General features: G+C 41.3%; 1 long non-coding RNA gene across 1 annotated transcript in view; it reads left to right on the top strand.

The window, feature by feature from the left end:
• LOC310703915 overlaps positions 1–19,664 on the top strand; it is a 34,217-nt gene extending 14,553 nt beyond the window's left edge. Inside the window, exons 2-3 of the long non-coding RNA XR_014524466.1 lie at positions 15,149–15,357; positions 19,172–19,664. This is a non-coding gene — a long non-coding RNA (uncharacterized lncRNA). The remainder of the gene's footprint in view (positions 1–15,148; positions 15,358–19,171) is intronic.
• The last annotated feature ends 2,204 nt before the right edge of the window (positions 19,665–21,868 follow it).

Here is a 21,868-nt window from a genome sequence, read left to right as displayed (position 1 = left end):
CAAATCAAGGAAAAATAAATGCCAAATCAGACTCTTAGAAGAGTGATTAAATCGTAAACATCTTTCAGTGAATTATGACAAGGATGTATCTCTTGGGTAATCCATATATTCACTCTGAAGATGACCAAAACTTTATGTGACAACAAATCATATCCACAACTTGTAGACAAGGGGCAAAAACATGCTGAAAGAAGTAAAAAGGATTATTTGTGATCTTAGAAAATAATGTTTTTAGATGAGGAGACATTTGATTTTGGTTCTATTTTAATGACAAACTACCTTATTTGCATGTCTCAGGCAAAATTTGAATTGGAGCACAGTTATCCTTTGAAATTTGCACTTATCTGAATTTTGTGTTGCAGTTCTCCTTTTTTAAATAAAATTCTTATATTAGGGGAAAGTGTACATAAAAATGAATATACCGGTATTTGTGAAAATAGCACACCAAAATGCATTATATTAAGGGAGATTGCTTACAGAAATATATGTTAGTCAAATCTCCCCACAAAAAAAGTGTTTATTAGCAGAAATTCACACTAAAATGTTGACAAATTTTCATAAGGATTTATATTGGAATAAAACACTGAAAATTGCTGCAGAAATGTGGAGAACTGAATCAAAGATTGGAAAAATTAACTTACCATCAGGTGCCTATAGTACCTCACCACACATATACAATTTTTCATACAATGTTCCCTATCTAAAGATTGTCATATCCTCATTTTAAGACTATGGCTCACATCTTGCCAGATATCCAGTTAGTTTTTGGGCAATGAAGTTATTTTTCTTATTGTTTAAACCAAGTAGACAGCAAATGAAATATTGGATTTTTAATCTCTCTTGTGGACTCCTTGAGAGACAAGTGTCTTGACAAATGACAACTCTTCTAGGGATGATGGACGCAAGCAAAGAGTCATCTCAAAAGTGCCCACTGTAATCAAATAGCTTATTTCCCAAGCACACAAGCAGCACCACAGGGCTATCCACTAAGCTGAACCTATTAACCTTGACTGGAACAAAACAATGACACTGCAGACAGAACCAGACATTGCCAAATACAGTCACCCTTTTATAATATGCAGTAATGTAATAGGTGACATGACACAATTATGTCACCCACTTCCCTCTTACCATTCTGTATTGTTGGATGACATTGCATTATGTGTTTCATTGCTATGAAGACCCGAGGGAGGGTCTTTTTAGTGGCAGCATCCCAGCGTTGGAAATTCCTCTCCTCTGTGACTTGACTGGCACCTACTTTTACAAGTTTTCAGCACCATTTCACTCAGGGATTTGCTGAGTCTTCGTGCCTGACCTGTACATTTATCGTTGTGTTTGTTTTCTGGTTGTTGGAGTAGATTGATCTGTATTTGGGAAGGGATAGGATTTTTAGCTATTTTATGTTTAGTTTTTGGTTGAACAATGGCTGCTTTTAAAGACTCTAGTACATAGGTCAAATGTACATGGAGATGTTTTGCTCAGTACGTTTTATACAAGGTGATGTTGTATACGTGAGGATCTTCGGAACCTTGACTCTACGGGAAAATAGAAACATAATCAAGACTTTCCACTCCTACTGGTTGTCAAAAAGTTTGAGAGGGGAATGAAAATATTGCATATGTCAAGCTTGGAAAATATAGTAGTTAGAAGTCACAAGGGCAGAAAGGACTGGAACACTTTAAGAGAGCTAGCAAACTGGGAAGTATCAGAAAGCATAGGTGGGGGGGGCAGGATGAAGGAAAAAGGAGAGGACCATGAAGAGGATCAGAAGATGAACAGAGGGATGCAAAGTAATAAGTATTGGCCTGGTTAGGGATACATTATAGAATAGGCATAGCTGGATGCAATCATCTCTGTTTCTTTCTTTGTTTACTCTTATGGGTAACTACTCAAAACTATGAAGTTCAATTTTTTCTAAAACATTTTTCTTAAAAATGGTTAATTTTGTTGGCTCACTTACACCTTAACTTTGGAAAGAAGTTGGATCTGAAGCCTTCCTGTCCACCCCATGCCTAAGAGCCAGACTACTCTACTCAGTATTGGGACTACATTGGGCCAGTCCAGAAAGTAAAATCCTGTTTAGTGGAGGCAGATAGAGAAGGGAGTTTTATCCACCTGGTGGCAGAAGGAGGGGCTGCCTTGTGTGGTTTGCTTGCATCCCTTCCATTTAATGGAGTGGGCTGTGGACGGTCACATCACAGTATTCTATGTTTTGTGCTCTGGTTTTGCTGCTGTAATGAAGACTGAATAATAAAGGTTTTACAATAACTAAATAAATAAAATACATGATACATGCTACAGGGTGAAGAGGTGTGTTGTGATATCAGTTGAATTTTCTTGGTAGCCCAAGTTTTTGTAACATCTAGTTCCACCTGAGTATGCAGAGTATAATTTTATATACAGTTGTACCTCGGAAGTTGAACAGAATCCATTCCGGAAGTCCATTCTACTTCCAAAACGTTCGGAAACCAAGGCGTGGATTCTGATTGGCTGTAGGAAGCTCCTGCAGCCAATTGGAACCCATGTCGGACCTTTGGGTTCCAAAGAATGTTTGCAAACTGGAACACTCACTTCTACGTTTGCAGCATTTGGGAGCCAAATCATTCAACTCGCAAAGCATTCGACTTCCGAGGTACGACTGTACCCATAAACATGTGTGTGTGTGTGTGTGTGTGTGTGTGTTTTGAACAGTTGTCACTGAAAGCCAAATAAGACAGCTGATAATGAATGAAAAAGTCCACATATGAGAAAATGCAACTGATGCCACACTTAAAATGTAATCAAGTATAGAATTCAACTGTGTGCTCCATAATCTTATAAGATCTGTCTTTTTAAAATTTGCACTACTCTGCTAAGCTCCTTGTGTTACACTGAATATGCTACAATAAAATAATAGTAAGCCTGAACGGGGGCGGGGGGCGGAGTGGAGTGGGGTGTTTGCAGACTTTTTCACTGGGTTTCAACTCACGCACTGCCTCTGAACGTAAACAGGGGGCTGCCTGTACCCTTCGAAGGTGAGGGCTCTAGGCCGTATAAAATGATTCAGGACTACATTAGGAAACAGAGTATGTCAGAGGAAAGTAGCAACTCTCTTCCTGAATATTGTGTTTAGCATTTTACAGAGCTTCTTTGTGTAAAATATAACCTGCACTATGGGAGCACAATAATTTAAGTTATTTAAAAGTATGCTGTCAGAGATTTGGGGCTGTTTCAAACCCCACCCCCCATTAAAATAAAAACCAGCAAGGCTGGCTGCAGAAGCTCCTTCATTCAACTCTTCATGTATCTGGCTGCTTTTGAGAATCCAGGAGGCAAGGTTTAAGCTGCAGCCCTGATCTTCTGTCCTATCCCAATGATGGGTAAATACTGTAATATTTCTATTCATCCAGCTTTCCTTCCTAAATACCATTCAGATCAATATATTATTGAATGAATGCTACAAGCAAACAATATTAAGATGCTTTATTTCATGTCTGAAGGGGAAGGTGTGCATGGGGAAAGTCATAGGAAGTTGCCTTAGATTGAGGAAGACCATGGGCCCACTAACTTCAGCGAGGTTCAAACTAACGGGCAACTGGTCTCCACGATTCCAGACAGGGGTCTCACCCTACCTATCTGGAGATATCAGGGGTTGACCGTGAGTCCTTTTTTATGCATGCAGATTGATTTTAATTACATAGTTGACTTGATATGGTAGATATTCATGTGGCAGATATTCATTTGTGATTTAAGATGTGTCTCTTGCCTTTTATTTGTGTGTTTTTGTTTGTTTGTTTGTGTATGTGTGTGTGCTTTCAAAAAATCAAAGTGGATTCCAAAAAACAAACATTAAAACACAAAAATCATTACCATAAACCCAATAAAATCAGTGCAATTTTGGGGGGAAATGTTCCTTAATTGGTAATGATTAAACTGCCTAGGGCACTTTAGGGACAGGATCAGAGAAGAGATAAGCTGTAAAAGCAAAGGAAAGAGGTCAGCGAACACATAATACTATATTAAATGAGAGATACGCTGGCTCTTATGCAAGCTTTCTTTGTATGCTAACTTAAAGAGGGTCTGGAGTGGGGTGTCTCCCGCTCCCAGTGAAATAGTTGTTACTTTTCTCTTTAAATGTAAAGGGACCCCCTGACCACTAGGTCCGGTCGCGGACGACCCTGGGGTTGTGGCGCTCATCTTCCTTGTATTTCTATATCCAGCAATTGGATACAGACAAGTGGGAGTTTGGGGTTTTTGTTTTTTGTTTTATATAAAAAAGCACCAGGAAGCACACTGTCCTATTCAAGCATACGCAGTACACATATTACAAAATGACACAGCTTCTCTGAAATAAAAAGCTGTACAGAAAACAAAATATTTATGTAAGGTAACTCTCCTGTTCTATCACAAACTGATGGATTGCTTTGCAGGAATTATTTACATGAAAACTCACACCTAAGCACAATTTTTTCACTCTCCAGGTGACACCTCCTTTGACAATCTAACATGATTTCATCTTGAATGTAAAAGTAACACACACACACACACATTTTTATTATTATTATTTTTTTGCTGACACCAAGCACTACTGAATATGCTGACATTTCATGGCCAATAGCTGGATCAATCAATCCTAACTAATTACTGTAAATAAATAAATAACTGGTCCATAAATCTGTGTGATCTAACAACACAGGGCAGGGGCATATAATTGATTTATGTCACCTGAAATTTCTGCAATACAATTTTGCGCAATTATGCTTGTTTACCTCTTTCAAGAGTGGGCGTCCCTGATACATTTTGGATTTGTAGAGGAGGCTGCTGCTTCATTCTGCCCCAGTAGTTCCCCACAGCACAACTTGTGATTTATTAGCATTGTCTTTGAGGTCTACCAAATTTGTGGAAATACAATGCACCGAAGAGCGAAGATGGAACGGAGTTCAAAGGACTCATGAATAAAACCTCAGTGAATGATGCTTCAAGCTTCAAGCACAAACACTGAGTTGGCTAAATGCAAATAAAAACATTACTTTTGCTCGTCTCGTATACAGAGGCAGCTGCGATGGGATCTGGCTAAGTTTAGCATAGGACTGGATTTCATTCCAAACTATCGTGCAAAATATATTTACTGAGAATACACATACAGTGGTACCTCGGGTTACATACGCTTCAGGTTACAGATACTTCAGGTTACAGACTCCGCTAACCCATAAATATTACCTCGGGTTAAGAACTTTACCTCAGGATGAGAAAAGAAATTGTGTGGAGGTGGCGCAGTGGCAGCGGGAGGCCCCATTAGCTAAAGTGGTGCTTCAGGTTAAGAACAGTTTCAGGTTAAGAACGGACCTCCGGAACAAATTAAGTACTTAACCCGAGGTACCACTGTACTACGATATTAAATGAATGAGAAATATGGTGGTCATTATGAAAGCTTTCTTTATATGCTGAATAAAATATGGCCTGGAGGTCATAGTGGCCTGAAGGCTGGAATCTGTAACAGAGATTGTGCCGTATTGGGACTTAATGGGAGATAGTGGTGCTCAATCGTTTTGGTGCTGGGACTCACTGTTGCCAGGTACCTCTTGTCAAATATCAACTCTACCATACTTCCCCCCCCCCTTTCCCCATCTTTCTGTTTTTCTCTCTCATTCTCCACTGACAGTGAAATTTGTGTGATGCAGTTTAAGGTGAGGGGAGTGAAGACCTGTGCTCGATGCTGTATGTGCGTGAAATGAGTCTTTTATAAGTGTTTCCATTGTTGGATTGTAAATTGCATGCAAAAAAGGAGGTTGTGTTCATGATTCCCTTGCCCAGAGCCCATGTAGTCCAGTAAGTAAAGCCAGCCAGTTGTTCAGTGGGAGAAGCGGAAGGGGTCAGAAAGAGTCAGTCTTCACTATTTCTTCCTTACCAAACAGTTAGGAAGATTTCCAGCATTTTTATTATTACTGGACTATCCATGTGCAGCCCTAGCTGCTTCACTGACTGAATCAGGCCCCAAGGTTTTTGCTATCACAGCAGTCTTTCTGATGCTTTCTGCTGAAAAACAGTTTTAATTGAAATAAACCTCCACTCCTGGTATGGCCACAGTCAACAGTCAGCCTTTTTCCAGTGGATCTGATTATGCATGCACAGCATATCAACATACTGAATGAGTTAAGTAGGTACCAAGGCTGAATATGTTGGAAAACATAGATCATCATTTTACTCACTCCCTTACATCATTTAACTCTGTGCTGGTGACCCTGGGACCTAGTAATACGTACTGCAACCAATAACCATAACTCTATGATCTGTATAGAATACATGAAGGATGGCAGCAAGGGTATAATTTATAACCTTCTGAAGTGCTGTGTTATTATTATGTGACTGTTATAGTGTTCGTAGAATGACAGACTCTTATTAGGTAGTCAAGCATGTGGGCTATAGTTTTGAAACCACTTTTGATAGCCTTGTTGATCTCAGTATTACTACTCACATGTCAATTGTGTAGGGATCAGAGCTGCACAATATCAATTAATCTACCACCATATCTAAATAGTGTGTGTGTGTGTGTGTGTGTGTGTGTGCGTGTGTGCATGCTATTTTAAAGAAAGAGCTAGATTTCTGGTTAAGGTAAAATATCTCTTGCTCTCAAATGTTCACCGTATCTTTGAAACTTCTAGTCTTATCTAAGTCAAAATCATGGATCACATCGATCTGGCTTGCGCAGCCAAAAAGAGGACATGCATCATCAAAAGCGAGGACAAAAGAGAACACAGATTCACATAAATTTTGTATCTGCTAATTTATATGCAAAGGGACGCGGGTGGCGCTGTGGGTTAAACCACTGAGCCTAGGACTTGCCAATCAGAAGGTTGACGGTTCGAATCCCCGCGACGGGGTGAGCTCCCATTGCTTGGCCCCAGCTCCTGCCAACATAGCAGTTCGAAAGCACGTCAAAGTGCAAGTAGATAAACAGATACTGCTCCGGCGGGAAGGTAAACGGTGTTTCCGTGTGCTGCTCTGGTTTGCCAGAAGTGGCTTAGTCCTGCTGGCCACATGACCCGGAAGCTGTATGCCAGCTCCCTCGGCCAATAAAGCGAGATGAGCGCCGCAACCCCAGAGTTGGTCACGACTGGACCTAATGGTCAGGGGCCCCTTTACCTTTACCTTAATTTATATGCATAGATGCACATTGAGAAAGATTACTATAAGTTAAGTAGTGATACAGTGCATCTCGCCATAGTGAAGAAAACTGTGGACCAAGGGACCTTAATGCCTGCTCAGTCAGCTGTTCAGATGCTAACTGTTGGTGGGCAACTTCAAGGCTCCTGCTGTGCCTTCTTATGATTCTTTATCTTTAAAGACTCGGACTGAGTGGCCCTTGGAACAGAGGATCCTTTCAAAGAGAGCTGTCCTCTGTAAAGTAGGACACATTCGCTACAGCCTTGCCTTTGACATACTTCTGGACTTTAAACAGTTTTGATGTTGATTTTGGAATTAGTTGATTTTGGATGTAGAAAGAGTTGTTATGTGGAAGGGTTTCAGATAAGGCAAAGAAGTCTCACCCAGAACTGTTGGGGAATATCCATTTATAGAACCAGACTTGTAGAGCTTGAAGGGACCCCAAGGGTCACCTAGTCCAACTCCCTACAGTGCAGGAATCTTTTGCCCATCATGGGGCTCAAACTCATGATGCTGAGATTTAAGAGTCTCATGCTCTACCAGCTGAGCTATCTAAGGCCTGCATATCCATGCTATGCAGGAGGAATAAATAGCATTTTAATCTTTGCCAGTCTGCTTCCACATCTACTTGCATACATTGTTTTACCCTTGAATACTAGCATCCAGTCCTGACATTTACAGGTGGAAAATATATTTGCATTTTTAGCCCACAGGTAAAAAAAATATCCAGTTCAGATGTGCAACAAAGCAGCTATCCCATGTGCGTGAAATCCTACTAAGTGGGCTTAGGGAATTTTTCTTTCCATTAGTGTTAGTTCTGATTTCTGAGACAAGGGCTTATATTTGGTAAAGCACTTTGAAGTCTCATGAGGATGGATAAGTGATAAGTGAACAAACAGAAGCGTGTGGATGGAGTATGTAAACCTTGGTGTTTTGCTTTATTATTGTTATTAATTCTGATATGTCTGTAATAAAGGGGGAAATTAGAAATGCCAGATTGGAGCAGGAAAAGATAAATGCTGCTCATTTCTGCAAGCACAATAACATAGCATACTGCCTTTTGCTATCCTTAAGGGGTGGAAGAGAATTTCATTCGGTCCTCGTTTGAAAGCGAATTTCCATAATTCGCAGTCCCTGGACCTACAGGGCACAGTTATCAACCAGACTGAGCATTTATCTGAATTTTGCAATGTAAGTTTGCTTAGCAAAAACACATACAAAACTATACACATTATGGGGGAAATGCATACAAAAATGCATATTTTATTACCATTTGTTTGTTTTTTTAGGACAGCATACAAAATGAGCATTTTAGGGGAGGAAAATATGTACAAGACAAATACTTTAGGGAAAAGTGCTTATATAAAGATGTATATTAGGAGGAAATGCCCATACTTTTAAATTATTATTTTTGGTACGGAAAAAATAATTCTGCTGAAAGTGCGATGGGAGGAGCTTACAACTGAAAATGACATGGAATAGAGATAGGTTGGTCCGTCCATCGCTAATAACCGCCAAGAAGCCTTTAACAGAAAATCTGTAGCATTTCCGTCTCTTTTCCAGTATGTAACTGTGTTTTTGTTTTGTTTCTCCCTTCGGCTCAGTTCATTTCTGCAACAATACACCACAACAGCCATAGTTACCCAAAAACAAATGGCAGCTTTTATACCACAGGGGCTGCAACACAGATTTTCTTTTAAAAATCAAATGGCAAAACGTGGAGCAGTTAGCATATGTGCTTCAGTCCCTTTGCTTCACTTGGGTGACACTTTAATCACTTTTTTATTCTGCCTTGTTGAGGGAAGAGACTGGAAGACATATGCCACTTCCCCACCTTAACTGTGCATTTTCTAGTTTGTTTGGATTTATGTCACAACCTTAATGGGATTTAAATGGAATTTTTATATGTGAATAATACTTGGCATTAATGCACGAACTTGGGGCTGCTGTGCTCTCAAGATGATTTGCATAAAGGTTTTAAAATATAAAAGTAGAATAGCCGGGCTATTGTAAATTGTCAGGCAGAATGTGACACTGGCATAATAGGAAAGAGAAGGAACAAAAACTATGGAAGCGAGTGCTTTCCCCCGGGGTTAATTTTTCAATATTAAGGTACAGCAGGGGGCAGGGAGGAAGGAAAGCTGGAGGTGATAGTCTTTGGGGGCTTAGTTATTGGAGGATTAAATGGGTGCAGCGGGCAGTTCAACACTGTGAAGCTGGCAGGTTTCCCCTAAAAACACAATTCTCTTTGTATTATAAATGCTGCATATATATATAAGCTGCAAGTACATTCATCTCATTATTTGCCGCCACTGCTACATATTTGGTAAGATGTAATAATTCTGCATTGTAATTGACTTCAAACTTGTGCATTACAATAGCAGGGCTTTTGTGAAAAGGATCGGCTGCTTGGCCAAACAGCTCTGCGATAGTGATTGATCTAATAGGATGAAGAGTATACAGAGGTTGTTAAGGGCCAGGGCCAAGGGCCAGCATTGTCAGGTAACTATTTATTTTTATTGACTGTGTTTATTTCATTTATATCCCACCTTTCCTCTGAGGAGCTCAAGGTAGCTTACATGCATCTCCCCTCTTCTCCATTTTATCCTCACAACAATCCTGTTAGGCTAGGAGACTAAGGTCACGCAATGAGCTTTATGGCTGAGTGGGTATTTGAACCCCGGTCTCCCAGGTCCTCATCCAACACACTAACCCATACTCTCCAACATGCGGAGGCCGAGAACCGGGATGTGCATCTTCTTAGCCGTGCAAGTAACATGTGCTTTTGGGCTCTGTGCTCTTGTGTGAGGTCACGTGAGATCACGCTCTCATGCATTTTGGGGCTCTGTGCTGAGAGCATGGCACCCAAAAACAGGCTAACCACCACACCACACACTGCCAGTCGTGGAGCATCCTGACTCTATTGCTTCTTCCTAGTGGTGCTGTTGTTCCCTCTTCACCTGTCCTTTGTAATATGACGCCTTGTGCGAAGCCAAAAATTGACTGCCCCCTCAGCCCAAAGCTGCCTTCCCAAAGCTGGGTAAGCAAGATACTGGGCTTCGGGAAGGAGGCACAAGAGCTCTGGGAGGGTCCTAGAGTCCCCCGTCTCCTTTCTAAAGCTGCACAAGAGCAAACTAGGCTTTGGGAAGAAGATGGAAGAGCTCTAGGATCCTGCTAGAGCCCTCACACCTCCTTCCTGAAGCAAGGACTTACTAGGCCTTGGGAAGGAGGTGGGAAGGCACTCCCTCAGCTCACTGTCCTGTAGAGAGGAACCGGTCGTGCTCCCCTAAATCTGTCTCTAAGTGGCCATAGTGGAACACTGCTCACTGGTAGAGCACCTACTTTCCATGCAGGTTCTGTCTCCAGCTTCTCCAGAGGAGTTTTCTGAAAAGCCTTTTTGGGGAGGTCATGAAATGCAGACTCCAGAGTTCACAAATTTGATCAGAGCAACACTGCGTGCGCCCATAACCCTTTCTATGTAGCCTGTTTTTGCAATCAAAATCCACTCCTTGGCTGTTTGTGTGTCTTTATCAAATACACAATCTCATAAAATACTGCCAGATAATCAGGTGCCCGACAACAGATTACATTCTTATTGAAGACATTTTCTCTCAGTGTTTTCAAATACACGAAATTCAGCATGGGAAGAGATTCCGTCTACAAAACACTGCATAAAGGCAGGTACTGGGGTAAGCGTTCAAACCTTTTAAGCTTGGGTTTCACTGACAATTACCTAGATTTAACAAGAAAAGACAAAAAGAGGTTCACGGTAAACTGAAGTTTAAGATGAATGTGATTAAACTAGTAATCTCCTCAACCAATTCCCACACAACTAATCCCCTCTCCCCTCCATTGTCTTTTCTCTCCTAGCTGGCAACCAACAAAATGCCCATCCCGGACTTCCGGGTTGGTGCCTACGGCAATGGCGGAGTTCCTCTGATCGGGAGGAACTTGCCCCGTGGGAATTTGGGTCTGTACCGCCGCGGCGAAGGCGGAGACCCGTAAAAATCACAGGCGGGAGAAGCCTGTGAACGTGGGATTCGGCGGGCACCTTTTGCGCCTCCCCTACTCGTGGGGGAACCCAATTTCGGGGACCCGGAGCGACATGGGGTGAGTGGCGCGGTGCTTCGAATCGTCTGCTTCTTCCAGGGAGCGAAGCCGCATTGCTGTTGCCGGAGAGCACTGACTTTTTCCTGTGGACAATTTGACTCTAAAGTAATTACCCATGAGTAGAGCTGATACGGGAGAATCGGATTTTAAACGTTTAATTTGGCATCGAAACAGGGAGCTTCAAAACAGGAAGTCCACCTTCCCTATTTGTAAATAGACTGAGGCAAGGAGTCTGTAAGCTGAAGTCTTGGAAAGCCTTTTGTAAAAGATTAAATTTCCATCGGCAAAGAGTATAAAATCCCCCTTGGAGGCAGGAGAAGAGGGGGGGGGAAGTTGTGGACTGAGTATGCCTGCAGGAGAGAGTAAAGAGAGTTAAAATACTGCCGCTCTGACCCTGGAAACGGGCTGCTAGTAGGACTGACGTTTTGGAATGTCCATTGACAGCACTTAGAATGTTCCTTGACAGCTAGCAAAATAAGAGAGATATATTGTTTCTACTGTTTCTGGCTGCTTCTAAAAAGGAGTAATAAAGTAACTGAAAACTGAAACTAACTTTGGATTGTACGAGTTGCGCTTAAAGGTGACATTCTTGACTATTATAAATAGAAACTGTTTCCCTCTAGTGGAAGTTTCTGAAATTGGTTACTTCATAAGAGCTGGGCTAGGGGAGTTTCCAGCTGCAAGATAAAAACTGTGTGACTCTGGGATTGACCTTGAATCTATTAAGTGTTATGGCAAATGGAAAGGAAAGAACAGATGAAATGTCAACAGGAGAGGCCTGAGTGGTCGCATTATTGAAAATAAATGACTCGCTGGAACAGCTTCACAAGAAAACAGAAGTGATGAATGTGAAAGCGGACGCTGCAAATAATAAAATTGATTTAATTGTAGAAAGTTTAAATAATCTGGGACAAAAGGTGAACACCAACACAGAAACCATCCAGAAATTGACACAGGAATCTACTTTAATACGGCAAACTGCGGATGAAGTCAGGGAGAAAACCTTTGCTGCTGAATGTAAAACAACACAATTGGAGTGTGAGAGAGCCCCATACATTCAAAAGCAACTTGACGAACATAGGCTGATATTTGCTATGATGGAGCTTAAAGAAAAACAGATGAATTTGAGGATCAGAACCCCACCAGAACTGGGAAAGGAAAGTTTGACAGAGCTTCAGGAGGAGACAGGATCAACATCGGCTGAGAAAGAGAGATTTTTGGGGGTCAGTAGGACCGCCAAAAATGTGAATTTACTTAAGGGCAACTGTGAAGGACGTTGGATTGAAGAGAAGGGGGATTGGGAAATATGGACAAATCTGAAGTTGTTATGGTTGGGCCGAGCTGTTGTGGTGGGGATGAGGGTTGCTGTGTTGCCGGGGATGTTGCTTTTGTGTCAAAAAGTGCAAGTTTTGGATGGGAGGGATTGTTTCAGGAGGTGGCAGAGGGATGTTTCTGGATTGGTTTGGCAGGGCAGGAAGCCTCGAGTAAAACTTAAGATATTGATGGATGCTAAAGAAGGAGGTGGACCTGCCCTGCCAGACACTTAAACTTTGTTGTGAATCATCTGCTTTTTGCTGGCTGAGAGAATGGTTGTCTCTTAAAAGCACTGAAGTGTTGGATAATGGCAGATGAAGTTGATGGACTAGACGGAATTGGCGGAAAAGACTGGCAAGATCTGAGACCAGGGAGAAGAGTCGGTGGAAGAAGACTGGGAAAAGTTTAAAGACTATTTATAGAAATATTGTAAAATTAATGAATGTTAGAAGAATGTTGGAATGAAATTATACAGCTTCAGTAGAAATGTAATAAGGAATTAAGTATAAATAGATTAATAGAGTATTAAAGGAAAATAAGGTTAAAAGATGTTAAGATAATTATAGGATAGAAAACAGGGGAAGATGGTAAGGAATTGCTGAAATAATTAATAGAAGTGGAATACAAAAAGGGAGGTGTGAGGAGGCCGTGGAAATATGGGAAAGAAAGATAAGATATTGGAAGTTTTTTCTTTTTTCTTTTCTTTTTCTTTTTTCTTTTGATGTGTTTTTAAAGTGTTTTTGCTTTGTTTTGTTAATTTTTATGTAGTGTTTTTGTATTATAATGTATTTTTTTGTTTTTTTCTTTTGTAAGTGTTTAAATTGTTGTAAAAGCAATAAATATTATAAAAAAAAGCAAAATGCCCATCCCAAGTGCCATGCAAGGCTCCCTTCAACTCTCTGATTTTATTTAGCTTAACACCCCATATTCCAAGCAAATCTCCCTCCCCTCCTCTCCAAACACAAACAAACCCCAAACACAGTTCTTTGCAGAGGGTTTTCTTTCTGCTGTTTCCTTTCATTATAAAGCTCACACATGCCGGTTCCTTCAAAGGATAAGTGGCATTTGCTACCAATCCCTTAACTTGAATTGTGACACACTGCACATTCTGACTTGGATAGATGTCGGTTGGGAGGTGATGGAGAGGACCTTGAAGTCTGAATAGTTTGATATTAACTTCTGCCCAAACCTTTTAGAGTTTAGCCACCTACTGAGTGATACTGATATGTGAAGGATCAATTGAAGGAGCTGCTTTAGAAAGCGGGGGTTGGGCTCTAATGTTGACTTCAAAACAATTTCTCCTTTGACAGGGATAGAGAGGATACACAAAATATATTAAAAGACATCTGCTTGCTAATCATGGAAGGTACGAGCATATTTTCATTGACTGTTTATACAGGTCATAAGGCAAATGTGCTTCTTCTGAATTCAGGATTTATTATATGTTTCTGATCTCTGTCTTATTTATATACAAATATCCCCCCCCCCCGGATGCATTGCAAATGATAATTTTATTAATGATAATAAACTGCATATTCTACCTTGAGCTCCTTGATGGAAAGAGATCGGATATACATTTAACCACAATAACAGCATTAAATTTCTGCCAGTTATGTGTTTACAGTGCGCATCAAATGTGACTTTTTTTTTGAATTTTTTTGATGAGGTTTTCTGATGGACTGAGGCATGCTGGAGTACTATGCTGTGTCTGCATTTATATGGAGCACATAGTATATGAAAGCTTTATTCCATTTGCATGTGAGTCCTGTGACATCGAACTGTCCTCTGTGTGACATTTTCATACACTATGTACCCTTGCCTAATGTATAGGTGAACTGTAGCTTAAATTATTGTGAATGTCCCCTTTTTTGTAGAAATGGAATTTAACACTTTTTTAAAACAGTGTTTAAGTGGGAAGCATTTAAACTTCTGGCCTGTCCTTGGTTTGTTCTGGTGCTTAGATATACCAGTGCCAAGTGATATTATGGTATTGTAAGATGAAGCATAGAGTGCTTTCTATTATCTCAACACAGATGGGTAAGTACTGAGTGGAAAACGTTGGTGGCCCATCCCATTTCATGAAGCAAAAGAAGAAGGTGCCACTCCATCCTCACCAAAGCCTGGCTTGCTGGGTATGTATGGCTGCAGCAGCTGTGGTTTCCAGCGAAATCTCGCGAGAGTGCCATGAGATCTCACGAGCACCCGCTGGAAGCAGCTGCTGCAGCTGCACAACCTCAGTGGCAGGGGTGGGGTGGGGGGTTCCCCAACCCTGCTGTACATCATAAAGGCTATACAGTGGTACCTCGGGTTAAGTACTTAATTCGTTCCAGAGGTCCGTTCTTAACCTGAAGCACCACTTTAGCTAATGGGGCCTCCTGCTGCTGCCGCGCTGCCGGAGCACGATTTCTGTTCTCATCCTGAAGCAAAGTTCTTAACCCGAGGTACTATTTCTGGGTTAGCAGAGTCTGTAACCTGAAGCGTATGTAACCCGAGGTACCACTTATATATTTTTGGGGATCAGGAGGCTTTCTAAACCAAAATAATCCTACTAATAATAGCCAGCTTGCTCCATTCTTGCCAGGCCAGAGGTGTGTATGAAAGGAGTGGCAGCTGGATTTGGTGGTGGACCATGTTGGGACGGAAGGCTGAACAGATCTACTCCTTCTGCATGTTTCTCAGAAATGAATCTTTTGCAAAGAAATTCATCTCTCAAAATCTGAAGAAGACATTTGCACAAAACTTTGGGTTTGGTATACCTTGCTTTGACCAGCTTTAGATACTGTCTTGAAGGTGAGTGTGTGATTTAATGCATGCAAGGAAGGTGGGTTGAAAGAAGGAAATATAATGCATATCAAGACATTTGCGTGAAGAGAAAGAAGAGAGGGGGTGATATTTTGCTATATTACTGGCTCCCATAAGGAGCTATCTCAGAGATAAAAATCAAGTGAGATATGCCTTGTCAATTATGTGACAATCACATCAAATGGAGCATCATCTCATTAAAGAAAGTCTGAGCTGTCACACCTAATTGAGATTGTATGGCATGCTAAGCAGCAGGCCCAAGCTCCATTCCCAAGTGCCGGCATCGGCTGTTACCAACACTTTCTAGTTTCAAGGTTTTGAGGATCAGATACGAATACTTCTGCCATGAAGTTATAAATTGGAAAGGTCACCGGTGAACAGAGGATGTACCGTACGTCCTTATGGGATTTCTTTATAAAGTGTAATTTTTAAAACCAGACACACACAGAAAAAGATCAGTATGGTGGGAGTGATCGGTGGGAAATAATATTAGGCAAGTGCTGAAAATTTTGCAAAATGCTGGGGAAAAAAGGTAAGGGCATGCTACAGAATGGTTGTGAAATGAGTCAGATAGAGTCGACCTGTGCATTCCACATGCAGTCATCATTTAATTCCATTCTGGTGCCATATCGGTCCAAAATGGATCATACTGAGGTGCCACAACGGTACAAACTAACTGCCCATACATGCACCTACTGTTTATTAACATGCATTCCCTATTAAAGCAGCAAGGTTGTGACTGTACGGATAAGCCAGCAGGGCCAACCCTAGGTTTGACCTTCACATTTTGGGCCTGCACTGTAATATATATCACATGCACACACACTGCAAAGTGATCTTCTGTATTAAATTTTGTGTCTCTGGAACTCAGGTTCTGTTTACAAGATTGCTGTTTGGTTTTTCTTCTTATAGTGAGACAGTAGGATTCAGCAGCCTAATATTCTACGCTGGTGTTTTGGTTTCCAGTAGTTCAATAACACACATCAAAGCTTTATTAGATTTTGCCACCTGATTAAGCGAGAACACCAGCTGTGCATTTCTGCCCTCTTCCATTTTTAGTTTTTCATCTCAGTCCTCACTCCCTTTCTGAGATGACACCCATACTTTCCTGTCCTACATTATTCACTTTGAAGGTGAATTGGTCAATTCTGCATCTATTGCAGCTTTATGATTTCATTAGTTTTACAGAAGAATACTTGTGATGAGTTAATCTGATCTGATCTGACCAATAGCCTTCATTTCCATGGCTCTTAAGAAGTGAGTTCTCATGCTTACTTTAAATAAAAGCCAGGTATCAATGGCCTGTAGGCAACCCGTCATAGGTTTGTCTACCTCTGTTTGGTGGACAGTTTAGTAATTGTTTAAGATGATAAGGTGACAGGCCTCTCAAAGCTGAGCAATAACAAGATCAGTCATACTAAAGCCTATTGAGAATTGTGCCTCATTAGAATGCAGATGGGGAAATCTCAGGTTTCCACCAGAACTGTAAGTGGAATGTGGTAAGCCAGAAAAGCATTTTAACCTATTCTGAGCTTCCTTTCTATGTTTACAATGAAATCATAATTATTAAGAAGTAGAGATGGTGGAGAATTTCACAATGATCAAACTTGGGAATGAGTTCTACAAGTGAGCCAGTTGGTTTTCCTGTGAGGTCTGGCGATGTGGAACAATATCAATCCCCACCACAAAAAATGTTTGGACACCATTGACAACTGTGTGTGTGTATCTATAGCTGGGCAGCAGTGGCCCAGGTTTGTGCCCCAGTGAGGTCATTTCAGTGCTGCTAATGCAGCAGTTTGATTTCATCCCCATTGTCAACAAGCACAACACTTTAGGACATAGGTATCACTGTAGTATTACACAGGCTTTGTTTCTGTGTAACGGGTAGTCAGATACCAAAGGATTCAATCTGCCCATCACTTTTATTGTATTCTGTTCTTGTATAACATGTTATTTCCCTCCTGACTGGTTACATGGCTGACTATATAGAATTCTGTGTAAACTGTCTTTAAAAGATTCTTAGCTTGATACTCCATTTTCTTTAAATAATTACCTGAGTAAATTAAAGGCTTAAAAAGTGAGGCACTTAATGACAGGGGTTTGAGCAAAATAGTGCTGGCTAAGATGCCACACAGAGTGAATCTTATTTTCTGTTGTTAATGGCATAATCAGCAATGGACTAAAATAAATCTGGTACAAAAACCTTCACTTCTGACCCAAAGCAGTAACTGAGCTTGAATTTTAGACTCTCCCATGTACCAGAAACACAGCAGTTACATGTATCCATTCAAACATAGCTAAGTTAGGGTTAAATTCAATATACTAATATAAGTAGTTTCTGCTCATGCAAAACAGGATACCTGATTTTCACCACCACCACCCTTACTTACCATCATATCCCATGCTGTTCTAGAATGCTCTCCAACCCCCCATAGCAACTTGGGGGGGGGGAGTCATAGAGGGCTGCAGGAGGTAGGAGGGATCAGTAAAAAATTGGATGCCTTGCATTGTGCTAGCGGAAGAGCTTTCCCGTAGTTCAAAGCTACTATTGGGTTCAACCCAATGACACCAAAGGTGAGATATAATTCCAGATTTATTTTTTTAAGTGGTCGTCCCCATTAGACAAGTGAATTAGGATTAGGAATAAAAGCACTTCGCTTTAGTTGAAAGTGTGCTAAAATGCTTTCCATACCTCTGAGATTTCACAGCTGAGAACAGAGAGGCTCTTCACACTGAGGATCCCTTCCTGTGACCCCCAGTCCCACCACTGTGTACTGCTGGAGGCTCTTTTCCATGTGCCATGTGACCAATGAATGTACCTGGCAATAGCTTGACTTTCAACATCTTGAAAGCAAAGAGGATGTCAATAGTTAAAAACGCACAAGAAAACCAGGTGCACAATATGTGAGTTCTCAGTGGAAACCCAGCCAGTTCCGGCTCCCCGGCCCACATCAACCCTCTCCCCACCCCCAGCATTTCTTAGCTAGCCATAACTATGGTTTACAACAGAACCAGAGCAACTAAAGTTACTGCAGACCAAACTTTGCTTTCCAATCTGAAAATCCAATCTGAAAATTAGATCTCATGTCTGGTTTCTACCTCTGGGTTAAGACCTAACTATAGTTTGCAGCAACTTTGCTTGTGGGCAGGGGAGGAGTGGATCAGCCTGTGTTCCTATTGGGCACTTCCAACCACTAAATAATGGTTTGACAATCGGGAGGACTATGTCTGAAGCAGGCCATTGTAAGCCAATTTACGTTTCTTTCTGGCACATCGTTTGACAACAAATACAATTGTATTCGGCTTTTACATCAATAGAGCACAGCCTATTGCAGAATAAATGAATACAGCAGAGGGGCCGAGTAGAACCGTAGCAATTTGTAATACTGGGGAGGGAAGCTTGAGCCGTGATCCTTGGCATGAGAGCTGAAGTGCTAGAAGCATGTCCTTATTTCCACCAGTCTCTTCCCCCTCTCTAAAATAACTAAAATAACCTTCTGGGTCTACTTGCTTCGTGGGCTTGATTTTTTATTGCTGCCTTGCTTTCTTCGTTTCATCAAGGGAAGCACTTGCTGCTAGGACTATTCAGTAATTGTATGTCTTAACAAGTTGTTTATGGTTCTTGGATTTGGAGATTTCTCAAGGGTATGTGGTTTCTGATGATATTCAGCAAATTTTCATTTTTGGTATCTTATCTTCCTGCCTAGAGGTTTGTGTTTCATCGCTGTAAGATGTGTTCCATAGTGCTGAGCAGGGTATTACAGGCTTACTATGATCTCCCCTGATTTATTTCCTAATTCAGAAAAACAACAGCCCTGGAAAAGAAAAGAAAAGGGGGGAAAACTCCAAGCAATACAGAGCAATATTTGTGCTATTCTCTTCAAGAAAGATCCCAATTATATTAAAAGAACGGGCTGACATTTTGCACTATTTTAGGCTTTCTCCTATTACAATACCAAAGTGCCCGTGTCAAGAATCTGAGGGAAGCGCAATATTCCCAAGGGCCCAAGTCCACGGAGAGGCAAAGCACCATGGGAAGATGCACTGGACAAGAAAACAAGAGACGTGGTTTCTATTCCTGCCATACCTGTTAATTGGTGATCTTGGACAAGTCACCTCTCCTTTTGCCCCCTTGGTTTATAATGAAATTGTTAGGTTTTCTTAGCAGAGACAGTTCTTTCTCCTGTGCTTTTTTACAATGACTTTGTGGGTCTAGGAAAAAGGAGGGTCTATAAATCTATCTCAAAATGGATAGACTCTTCTAGTTGTTTCTCCTTATGAGGAAAAAGAAGGGGTTTCCCCACACAATGGATGCTAGACTGCCCTTCCTCCCTGACCGTTGGCCATGCTCAGTGCTTTTCCCCCCTAAAAAAAAATTTAGGGGGTACTCTCATTTTGACTCAAGAAAATCACCAGGAAAGGAAACGAAGCTGCCATTGGAGGTGGTAACAAGGAAACTGACCAATCACCATGCTAGATTCCAGCTCCTACTTCACACATTAAACGCCCGCTTCCACCTGAGACTCAAGAAAGACTGTGACAGGAAATGAGGCCGCCATTGGGGGTAGCAACGGAACTGATGATTCACCATGCTAGAAAATAAACTGTAAAAAAACTTTTTTTCCGTTTTTTCACAAAATATTTAGGGGTATGTGTACCCCTGCGTGCCCCCAGAAAAAAAGCACTGACCATGCTCTCTGCCTGTTCAGCTGAAAAGTGGTGTATTGTATTGGGTGTTGATTAGCTAGGGAGTGGAACGAAGCTTCAATTTTGGATCATACTATGTGAAAGTTCTTTTAGGAGCATGATTTTTGAAATTAATCACCTCTTTGCAACCATTTCTGGTATCTGTGCCTCTGGCATCCAGATCCATATCATTTTGCTACATTTAGCTAACATTCTGAGAACAAAAGCATATTGCTACATTTAGAGTCCATTAGGTCCCACTGCTTACAGTTCCCCCCTCTATACCCAAGTGTGGGTATATGTGGGGACACATACATGCCAATTAATGATAACAACCTTTGCCCCTGATGAAGCGGGTTTTAGTTCACAAAGGTGTATGCCGCAGTAAATCGGTTCATTTTAAAGGTCCCCCCCCCATAAGGCTGTGTTTTTATATAAAAACAGCACAGTTTGTGCTTGAGTAGATAGAAATGGATACTGAAAATCTTCAGTAACTGGATAGTCTGAGTGCCAGGTATCCCTTGCATCCTATCCGGACAGTTCAGGTCAGCGTATTGACCTGGGGAGTCACTCGATTTCTGTGGAGTGAGCTTTCCATTACCAACTGGATTGCTATCAGCAAGCAGAGGTCACTCTTTCCAATCTAGCCTCAAGAAGGAAGGAAGATATACCCTATTCTGTATTATCAAGGAAAGTATGTCAGTGTCAGATTCAATAATGTGTGTGAGAGAGTTTGGACGTACACTCTTTCGCCAGAATGATCTTCAATTATTTTCTATATATTTTCAAATTCCAAGCACTTTTTCCTCGTGAGTAATTAGTATAATAATAATAACTATTATTATAATGCTTAGAATTTATATAGTACATTTATGCATTCACAGTTCAATCTACACACGACTGCATTTGGTGACTCTTTTCCCCTAACAGTTTTGTTTTAAAAGCAAGGGCACCTCAGAGGCAGAGAGAGAGACAAGAAGAGGGGCTGCTTAACCTTCCTGATCCTGCCATTTGTCAGCACGGCCCATAAGTTGCTTTTCCACCCACAGGGGGAAAGACACAGGGTCCCTGTAGCTTTATGTAGGGAAGAATAAGTAGGTAGTTTGTTCAGTAATTCCCCCTTCATCCCATAGAAATCAAGTGATGCCCAGAACGAAATGCTGACCTGAACTGTCAATTAATATCTAACATTCAAAGCCTTCCATGGTAAGGTTTAGGTGTATTGAATGTATGTAGCTCTTCCCACAACCACAGTCCAGGATCAATTTACAACAGGAATAGAATACCGTTAAGAATACAGTGGTACCTCGGGTTAAGTACTTAATTCGTTCCGGGGGTCCGTTCTTAACCTGAAACTGTTCTTAACCTGAAGCACCACTTTAGCTAATGGGGCCTCCTGCTGCTGCTGCGCCGCCGGAGCACAATTTCTGTTCTCATCCTGAAGCAAAGTACTTAACCCGAGGTATTATTTCTGGGTTAGCGGAGTTGTAACCTGAAGCATATGGAACTTGAAGCGTATGTAACCCGAGGTACCACTGTATCAGAAGAACACACAGTCATATTGAAAACACAGAGTAAAATTATCTAATCATTGATGACGTCCAAAGACCTGGGAAAACAAAAATATATTTCCCTGGTGCTGAACTGATGACAAAGTTTGTGCCAGGTGGGCCTCTTTGAGGAGACCATTCCATGGGTTAGAGCTAATGCAGAAAAGGCCCATTTGAATGAATGAGGATTCAGTCAGCCCTTCTCCTCCTCTCAAATTAGTGTTATGAGCAGTGCTGTTTTTCTATAAAAAGAGGTACCAGAA

This window comes from Podarcis liolepis, assembly GCF_965112155.1.
Source record: "Podarcis liolepis genome assembly, chromosome: 3".
Taxonomy (NCBI): domain Eukaryota; kingdom Metazoa; phylum Chordata; class Lepidosauria; order Squamata; family Lacertidae; genus Podarcis; species Podarcis liolepis.
This window is presented reverse-complemented; position numbering and strand designations above follow the sequence as displayed.